Raw genomic sequence first — 10,551 nt, forward strand, 5'->3', positions numbered from 1 at the left:
TACTGCACACTACTACAACCACTATTTTTCTACCAGGAGTCGACCGGACATTGAATAGCAGGCGGCTAATTCAGAGCCGAAGGAAGTAACACGTCTATAACACACTTCTAAACATTGCCTCATTCATGTCAATGTGGCTAAGCTTAAAATTAGTTTTGTACATATTATTAAACATTGCAGCGATGTCGGCAAGTTTTCAAGTGTTCTGTTGACTTACAGTACGGTTAGAAGCAGTTGTTACTAAAATAGCATAAACAAGGCAAAAGAAACTTTCCCCGCTACAACAAGCGCGGTCCCCGGATTCACGTTCTGCGTTGCCGACGGGGTTACGCAGAAACCTTTTGCCAGTGCTGTTTACCTCATGAATAGTTCATCTAGCCATGAGCCAGTGCTGTGCTCAACTTATAAACGCAAAAAAGACGAAAGCTGTTCTTTTCTGTACAAGACAATTTCCCACTCCACCTGATATGTGTATATAAATAGGTAATTCACAGATGTAGTTTGTAGATACCATGAAGATCTTGGCAGTTTTTTTAATAAGACCATAACTTGGGACACTGAAATTCAGTTCATACTGGGTAATGCGGCAAAGTGCACGGGACTTCTCGCGAAATTTTGGTATTTTCTGCCAGAGCACATCAAATTAATAATATATTATGCACTTTTTATAGCGCCTAAATTTCAGCTTCTTTGTTTGGGGTACCACCACAAAAAATATTAATAAAATATACATGCGTCAGAAGAAAGTCGAGCGCTATACTGCAAACGTAGACTACCTTGCTCACACGGAGGAACTGTTTACTCGTTTCCACATATCACCTATTTAGGCTATGTACGAATATTATTTAGCCTTAAAATGTAAGCAATGTATCTTACACAACCAACTTGGTTTTCTTGAATTACCCTGTCTCAAACAAAATCTCTCAGGGTATTCTTTTCGCAAAAAAGTAATTTTCCTTATTCGTTTGTGTCGTAGAGACAACAAATGCTTCCAGCTGTCTTTTGCTTGTAGGTGTCAGTTGCTGCAGGACAGGAAGGCTATAGCGCAACAGCAAATCCACATACGCCTTGAACAGCTAAACCATGGAGCGGCAATCGCTGCCCCAATGGCTACCAGCAAGACACCCAATAATTTTCGATGCTGCTGAGATTCGCTTCCGTAGCCTGTGCACTTCAGGGGCCCAGGAGAGGTTTCTGTCTCAGAGAATGCCAAGATATCTTTGCGTCCGTCTGTAGTGCAGAGGCCGGCCACTCAGGATTAAGGGATACCTATCCATGCATTTGTGAGTGAATGCAATGGCGACGCTTTTTTCTGAGGAAAGATGGAGTCGTTTAGGCACTAGGTATGCGGATATTTTTGCAAGCTCCTTCTGAAGTTTGTTTTGCGTTACCCTCCGGGATTTTGATGCACTCCAAATACAGATATCGTCCGCATAGAGAGTGATCTTGACGCCACGGGGGAGAACACGCTTCAGGTGGATGAGCGTGAGACTAAAAAGTAAAGAGCTTAATACAGCTCCTTGAGGTACTCTTTTTATTTCATGATATGATGTTGGGCCTTCTGCCGTACACATAAGAGTTTTCGTCCTTCAAGTTAACTTGAAATCCATACGTATAATCTTCCGCCTAGTCCAAGTGCAATAAGGGGTGCTAGTATGGCATCGTGATAAACGGATTCGAATGCTGATTTAACATTTAGAAACACCGCAACGGGTAAATATCCAGAATGTAGTTCTTCAACAGACGATACAAGGGCAATGATGTTGTCAATAGCCGATCTGTTTTGCCAAAATACATTCATTTTAGGTTGATAAAGTTGTTTTGGTTTCCATGTACCAAGTGACCCTCTTAAAAAAATTTTCCATTAATTTTCCAACGCAGCTGAGCAAGGCTATCGGTCGAAAGGAGTTGTAGCTTGTTGGTCGTTTTCCAGGTTTTAAGAAAGCGGTGATTTTCGCCACTTTCCAACCAGAGGGGATGATGCCATGTAGCCATGCTCTATTCTAATATTCTAGAAGACGTAGACGGGAGTGCTGAGATAGATGACAGATTGCGTCGTAGGTGATTTCGTCATAACCAGGAGAGGAGCGTTTTCTGAAGTGGCAAGTTGCTGCGTTGAGCTCCTCTATTGTAAACGCAAGGTCCAAGGCAGTTACAGCAGCTGACGGAGGAATGACATCGTTCAACTGTGAGCGCATGTGCGTCGACGAGGTTGCTGACAGGAGCTTGCAATACTCTTGAGCTGCTTCCATCTGGGAAATGTTTTCGCGCAGCGATAGCGCACCTAATGGGTGCAGCTGCCGGATATTCTTGCGCATGCCCTTTAAAACGCGCCAGATGTGCGACGAAGGTTTGTGAATATCTAAATTTGCGCAAAAGTCTTGCCATCGCTGCCTTCGTAACTTTTACAAATGGCGCCTCACATGTCTCTGTGCCTTGCGGGCTTGTTGCAGGTCTTCTAAAGTTCTGGTGCGTCGCGCCTTCCGCTCGGCACCCCTGCGAATTGCTCGTAATCTCTCATATTCCTCATCCATCTTGATGTTCGAACGCCTTCACATCATCACACGATGATTCCTTAAGGCAGCGAGCTATAGTTGGAATTAGGTCATCATCTGTAGTTGCAGCAGTAATCAGCTGATCTACACTGTATTCATAGGTGTCCCAATTGGTGCACTTCATTTTAATTTCCAGTCGGGGCTCATCTTTACCGAGGTAGGATAGTAAAATCGGGTAGTGGTCGCTGCCCCTAGTTTCAATGTCTGTGCGCCATGAAAACCTTTGAGCGCTGCGGCTTGAGACAAATGAAATGTCAATGCAGCTGCTGACTGTCGTGTTTTTCATATACAGTATGTGATGCTTCCATTGTTAAGTAGCTAAATACCCTGTTGAAAATTCCATCAACCAACCATCAAGATTCATTGCTGGAAAGGTTGATTGCGTTTGATGGTCGCCTTGGAAAGCTTGATGTACGTAAGAAACTGTAATGGAAGCTGCTGGAAGGAGACGCTAGAAGGTGCTGGCAGGCATGATAGCATGCCTGCCAGCACCTTTCAGCACCTTCCAGCACCTTCCTCCATGCTGGCAGGCTTGCGGCGCAATGGCGGCAGATGTTTGCGTGACGGCACGCTTGACTGCTGAATTGACGATTGAAAGGCATTTTCTGAATGAATGACGGCAGAAAGCCAAAACTTATACGAGAGCGAAGCGCTTGTAATAACAGAAACATAGCTTTGGCATTGACCGTTGCGAGAAAATTACAAAAGCTGCCTTTTTGAAAAGGTGTTGCCGAAAACTTGGCACGCATGCTGCGCGATGACGGCAGATGTTCGCGTGACGGCAAGCTTGACTGCTGTATTGATGATGGAAAGGCATTTTCCGAACGAATGCTGGCAGCAAGCCAAAATTCATTCGATAGCGAAGGACTGATATAATAACAGAAACATAGCGGTGGCATTGGGAATTTCGAGAAGAAAAACAATAACTGCATTTTTGATAAGGTGCTGCTGAAAACTTGGCATATTAGAGAAAAGCTACTTTGATTAGCGCTTCTTGTTTTTAAGCCAGAACTTGGAGGGCTGGTATGAAACTGTATGCCCTTTATTCGCCGTTTTCGGTGTAAGGATGGCAGTGCCGACCGTTACGTTGAAAACATGGGCAGCTTTTTTTCGCTGCGACAGGGTCAAACCGTCAAACCGTACGTGTTCATTTTCGCTGCGCTGAGCCCGCGGACAGAACCGTCCGTGGCATGGCTTAAATTGTACGCGGCAGACTACGGGTCTAGCGCTTCGCCGATCCTCCTTAGTTGTAATCAGCTAAATTGAGACAGATCCAAGCACGGTATTATTACACAACATAATTTTAATTCCGGACGCGCATGCCATTTCACTCTATGCCATTTCACTCATAGCTACGTTGGCTTTCTTCGGGGAGAACGGGGATGTGCGATATCTCTTTTAGGTTGAGATAGCTGGCTACACTTCTCAAGGTGAGCCTTGTTTTGGAGACTGGTGCGTGCCCAAGAAACGGTATGACTGCCGGAATGGGTTATATACGAGAAGCAGTAAACATAACTCACAATATTTGTGCATTCATGGGCGATTCAGATTGACAAACCAACTAAATGGCACTTGTTCGGACATAAATTCCGATTGTGGTGGTGGTGCAGTGATAACGCGCTCGTTTTTTGTTGCAAAGTTGGTGGTTCGATCCTCCGGTGGTCTGTTTCTTTTTTTTTTTTTTGCTGACACCACGATATGATTTTTTTAAACGAAAAATGTGCCTGTTCTTGGTAGTTTTTAACCAAAAGTGATTTCCCCCAAAGTGATGTCGGAGGTTTATTCTACAACTCAATCGCTCATATACAGGATAGCCCAACAAACTCAACTTTTTGCTGGGTATGGCAACCTTATCTTTCTATTTACATTGCTTTATGTATCTATGTTCAAGCCAGAATTTGTTTCGACGCATTTTGTTCACTTCGCGCCGTGTATGGACTGCGTTACGAAAACACCAGGCACAGCCGAAACCGAAACCCCGGCCTCAGTACTCCACTGCTCCATCCAGCAACATCGCCACGCCATCACGCCGCCGCATTCCTTTCTTCCTGGCCGCCGAGACGGTGGAGTTGTATGTACGCGCTTGTCGAGTGGCTTTGTTGTGGTTGTTTTGAAGACATCGGATTATTGTTTCGACGAAGATATGTCGCCTGTGATTTAAGGTAAGTGACTAGTCAACTTTTTGCACTTTACTTGTGTATTTAACAGGGCAGGGCTCTTCCGTTCCGTGTTAGACGTTTGCGTCGTCGGTTAGCCCTAATGTTTTTTGACAGCGACTGATTTTGAGGGTTACGTAGATCTGCCTTTCGACCGCGGATATTGCATACGGGACTAGAAACAGTAGGGCTGTTCGATTTACAGTCCCGGACTCACCACCGATTCCCTGAAAGCAGTCAGGCATTCGATTTTCTTGTGTATCCTTATGGCTTCGGGGAATCATCGGACTCCGGCGGAATTCCAATTCGAGTCTGTAAATCCAAGAGCCCTATTGTTTGTGCCGTTTGTAGGCTTTTTGTTGAGCGAAGTAGGATCATACTGCTACGTTGGCTAAACGGTTTGTTGCTCGCAACAACCGATCGCCAATACGCACGGTCGACCGCTCCAGGTTGAGTTCGCAAGTTTTTTTTTTTGGTGGGTAGTTCTTTTTAAGGAATTGCAAATTGTTCTTCGCATCATTTTTCGTACCTGGACTGGAGTGGTACGCTTTAGGTAACTTTTAGCCGAGGCACATAGCAGTCTACACTACACTGCAGGGATTGTCATTTTTCAAAGCGGTCACTCAGTAAAGTGCACTGGTACAAACAAGGCTCTCTGCGTTCAGATTGAGGGTACGATGGCTGAAATTGGCGTCACACTCGCAAGCTCCGCATGTGCAGTGAATGTTTGAGTGTTCCAATCGTTCGATAATCGCATATATGTTTGTGCATGTGTATCAGTAGCACCAAAAACGTTCATTCAACCCGACTTTGCTACCACGTCGAAACTACATGCGTATCGTGCGTCTCGTGCAGAGGCATAGGCAATGCTGGCCGCACATGGGGAGCGTTTAAGCACTGCAACATTCACTACCGTCTCCGAATAATTCGCGGCCACGCGTGTTGCTCAGTTAAATTTTGTATTGGGCTCTCATTGTGTGGATGAGGGCATCCCGCACAAGAGCAAATGCTTCAAAAAAAAAAGTGGGTCTCCTCTGGAATGGAAGGTCTCTTTCGAGTAGCTTGTGTAGATAATTGCACAGCAAAGAATACACTCTGTTAAAAACACGACTTGATGTAAATAAATATAGTTCTAGAAAATATGCCGCTAGAGAATAGATGGGAGAACAGCCTTTTCTAGATGGTTAGATCACACTGAAAGTTTTTTCTTAATTTTTCAGAAGAGGATAACCTCTTTCTCATCGCAATAATTTTTTAAGCACTGGCTATTGTCATTATTGGCAGTAATGCATTATTGTCATGTTTCAAATTTTGCGACCTATACCAATGTTTGTCATTTTTGAAAATCGTTTCAATGGGTTTAATGTCAATGTGAGCACAACCTTAAATCTGGTTCCCTATGCTTCCCTAAGACATCGCGGCCATTATTAAGGACTAATTAGATTTATGTTTTGAAGGAAAAAAATTGTTGCCATGATATTGACGGTACCAGCTGAAAACATGCACCGACACATGTGGGCTTCAAGCACTGCGTGGGAGGAGAATTGAACCTGGTTTAAGCTGCAATCACCTAGAAGAGACTCTAAAAACAAAACAAAATTGCTTCACTTGTATTGTTGTTCAGCAGTTCATCACAGCCTTTCCAGCCTCCTTTGGCAGAATTATTAGGCTGTGTATAGCGTTCCGTCCGGAGGAGACACAACTCGCGTTGAGAGCAGTCTTTCTTGATTTTTACCCATCCAGCGAAACCGCTACCACTCACTGACTAGCCAGAATCACTGATAATTATTAATCATTATTAATAATTACGGATGATCGGACTAACTCTAGCTCAATCTGGACAGATCTCCAAGTCGCCACCCGACGCCCGCTTCACAATTTTTCAGCGAGAGCAGTCGGTCTTGATTTTTACCTAACCGGCCAAGCCGCTTCCGCTCACTGACTAGCCAGAGTCACTGTTAATTATTAATCACTGGTAATAATTAGAGGAGATCGGGTGTAACTGGCGATGGCTACGTCGGCCTTGGCTCCAGCGAGCGGGAGCAGCTCGGCCGCTTGAGTGAAAAACCAAGACCTACTGCTCTCATCGCGTGAATTGTAAAGCGGGCGGGAGGTTTCGCTATTACAAAACGCTAACCACAGCCACACACACACAAAAAAAATGTTGCGAGAATCGAACCAGGGCCTACAACGTTCGTAGTCAGCCGCGGAACCACTACACCAAATCCTTCGATTCCCGGCCGCGGCGGCCGCTTTTCTGATGGAGGCGAAAAGCAAAAACGCCCGTGTGTACGAGATTTCGGCGCACGATAAAGATCCCCAGGTGGTCAAAATTAATCCGGAGCCCTCCACTACGGCGTGCCTCATCGCCCGCGTTGCGTCGGCGCGTTAAACCCCACAATCAATCAATCAATCAACTACACCAAATCCCAGAATGAGAAATGGCGGCTAATTGGCTGGTTTTGATTTGGCGTTCAGTCTGGGCGGAACTTTAGCAGTTTTTAGCATTCCGGCTGGACGGAACGCTAGGCACTCCCTAATTGTTAAGGCAACGTTATCATCATTTAGGTCTGCGCTTTGTCACAGAATCGTGGAAGCAATTTGCCGTATAGCAATGAGAGCTCATCTCGGCACCTTTTTACGCATACATGAACTGGTCATAATGAACGGCACTACTTCCAAAGAAAGAATTGAGTTAGAAGGTTGAGCGTTGACATTGTCACTATGCTGTGATAGTCACTTCGGCCATCCTTACATCCAGGTAATGTGGTATTTTAACGTTCTCATATTTTCGCTTGGAGTGTGAAGAACACCTTGCTCGACACCTTAATATCGCATTTAGAACTTTGAAGGATTAAGGTTAATGCAACTTGCTTGTTGTTTGCCACTCACTTCTATCTTGCAGGCTACTGACTGTTACACCTTGCAGTGGAGATCAGCTAGCATGCCCTACTTGGTGGATGGACCTATCTGGATGGACCTCTCATCAGATGTGACTGGCCGTTTTTCAGGTTGGTTACAATAAGTGAGCACCTAGTTCTATACAATTGTAGTGCAATGCTATGACGTGCACTGTGGAATTCAGTTACCAGAACTTGCCTAATTTGACCGAGAGTGCAGTGCTTTGGCCTTTCAATGGCACTGTATATATATGCTGGTTGGCATCTTCATTTCAGCAATTCCTTGCTCTCCGAGTTTGGAATCAGTGAATTTTGATGTATTGTATTTAACGTCTTTATGTATTGTTTAACATGGACCTTTGCTGCCATTGTACATTGGACTGCTGAAACACAAGCACGAAGGTGGGAGTTCTTAGTAAAAAAGAGAGCTAGGATGCACATGATGCAACATTTAGAAGTGACACAGCTGCTTGATATCCCCCTTTTGGTGCAGCCCGCCGAATGCTCCTCTCCGCCTGTGAGAACGATAGCTCTCTTTTCCTCCGCCGCGTCGCCTGTGGTGCACGCTATCGGTGATGCGGTGGCGTCAATTCGGAAAGTGGCCACACAATCAGCCATCCGCGCTACAGTTCTTGGTTTGGCTGTTGTGTTATTGCGCTTTGTCATGCTTCACTTGAGACACCTTGCTGAACAGGCTGCAATCACATATTTACGAGGAGTAGATGCATGGTCCTTAACATGCGATTGCACTATTCAGCTTGTTTTACTGGAATTTTCGATTCTGTAGCGTGTTCGTGACCTTTGGGCTTTTTCTGAATGAACTTCGGGCTGCTGATGACGACAGGCGAAAAGATCAAGGAGGCGTGGGACAGCTTAATTTTTTCCAGGTTCGGCTCAATGTGTGATCAGCTTAGGAGCCAAACTGGGTTCACAAGTGACAACTTTTTTTGGATCTTAAAGAGGGCCTTGAGAACAAAACAGTCCCTAACTTTCTGCATTCCATCAAACATCCCCCTCTCTCTCTCTAGAAAATTTGTTCTAAGGTTCTTAATGAGGTGGTTTGGTCAAATAAAAGGAACGATGGGTCATTTTGCCGCGCTGGATGTAGCAAAACATGCTGATGTTGTAGTGTGTTGTCAACCGACATGCCTAGAAACATGGCGCTGTTTGTCTGGTGGCTGTCTGTGACAATACGGATAATGAAGAACCCCACCTCTTACACAGTTCAGCACACTAAAATTCAGGTTACGGAGCCGGTCATGCTTCCTGTTCCCGGTAAAAAAATACCCTAAGGGGATAACGTCAGCCGTGGAAAGCCCCCGCAGGACAAACCAGAGGAGCCTGCAGGCTAATTCAGTGGCACCACCGGTTCAAGGTTCACAGCTTATATCAAGGCCGAAAATATGTCGACTTGGCAGCTATAAATTACTTTTTCCTGTATTGACATTTCGTCAGTAATCAGGCTGCAGTATGGTTCTTTTAGTGACCGCAAGCTTTGTCCCTCCACTTGAAGCCGTTCCTTTATTAGGTTTATTACTCGAGCCTCTTGCAGAAGGTCCGACAAGATTTTTAGTGTGCTTTGACACGGCAGCTTCAGCAGTTTTTTGCCCCTCACATGCTCGTATCCTTTACAAGAAGTCGCCTTCCACAACATTTTGCCGCAACGTGGGTTCCTGTCTAGTCAGCGCGCCTTATCACTATTGATAATCGGTTCCATGGCAAATTTGGCACACCCGTTCTCGTTCTTGTGCGGCTTCCGAAAGGGTCTTTAGTGCTTGCACAGCTCGGTTGTCCTCATAGTATTGAACTTTCTCTAAATTCATCACAAGTTTGCTGAAGTTTTTGCAAGCGTTCGTTTAGTCTGCACTTTCATGTCAAGACTGTGTGCGTTTCTTTTTGTCGCTTCAATGCATCCAACCAGGTTAATGTCATCTGGCCTTCTTCACTTTTCAATTTAACGTGTTGCTAACCTTCAACACACTCGCCTGAAGCTACATTTTTTTGCGCCTGGTATTCACTGGCAGCGCTTTGAGCATAGAATTCTTCTAGACGAGGGTGTTTTGCTTCTTTCCCACCTGCTGCTAACGCATGTTCTCTTGAAATTCTCGGTTGCATGCATGCACGCTTGCGTCTTACTAAAATCCTTTCCCGGGAAAGGCATTGCCACCATGCGATGCCTTTTAGAGCAGTGCCGGTCAAGAGCACCCTTCCATGACCTGAAGGGAGTCCTAGCAGGATGGTTTCCACTTAATTTGTTGAAAATGTTCTTTTTCTGCAGGCTTTCTATTTTTCTGGCAAAGAGGAAGGGCAGAAGCAAGGGACCACATCGGAGTGACCATCTCAGAATGTTTAAGGAGGTATGTGAAATGTGAATATACATTTGTTTTGAGTTGATCTGGATTGTATAAGCTTTAGTGTGTAACTCAGTTTTTTTTTTCTTTTCAGCTGCCCACCTGTTCGAAGATAGTCACCATATTTGATATTTAATGATAATATATTCAACGTTAAAACCAAGTTTGTTTTGTGTAATATTTTTAAGCACCCCAGCACACACCTATAAGCTCTCATAAAATGGTTGATAAGTTTTCAGAGCATTGTAGCAGGATAGCAGAAAAATGATCACGACATGAATGGACAGAGCAAAACGCATAGGCAAGCTTACTTATTTGCTGCAAATCTTGTTTCATAAATTTATTCGCAAGAAATGAAACCAGTTTTTAATTAGCATTGCATACCACCTTTCCTTTTCATGTCGTCATCATTTTTGTGCAATTTCGCATATCTGCCGTCATACCGTCACTCAACCTGCCAGCATCGACGCTACCATTGCTGTCAGCTACCGACGCATGCCGTCAGCTACCGCCGTACCGACGTCTACCAGCATGCCGTCATCCATCACCCTACCAGCATGCAGTCATCTGCCGTCATGCCATCACCCTG

The 10,551-nt window shown here is 44.9% G+C and overlaps 1 long non-coding RNA gene across 1 annotated transcript; it reads left to right on the forward strand.

Moving 5' to 3' along the window:
• The first annotated feature begins 9,881 nt into the window (after positions 1–9,881).
• Positions 9,882–10,125, forward strand: LOC144164050 (uncharacterized). The gene is made up of 2 exons (XR_013321021.1): positions 9,882–9,968; positions 10,057–10,125. It is a non-coding gene; the product is annotated as an uncharacterized LOC144164050 (long non-coding RNA).
• Positions 10,126–10,551: the final 426 nt, after the last annotated feature.

The sequence above is a fragment of the Haemaphysalis longicornis genome, unplaced genomic scaffold (assembly GCF_048455015.1).
Source record: "Haemaphysalis longicornis isolate Haplotype H1 unplaced genomic scaffold, Haemaphysalis longicornis Haplotype H1 scaffold_13, whole genome shotgun sequence".
Lineage (NCBI taxonomy): Eukaryota > Metazoa > Arthropoda > Arachnida > Ixodida > Ixodidae > Haemaphysalis > Haemaphysalis longicornis.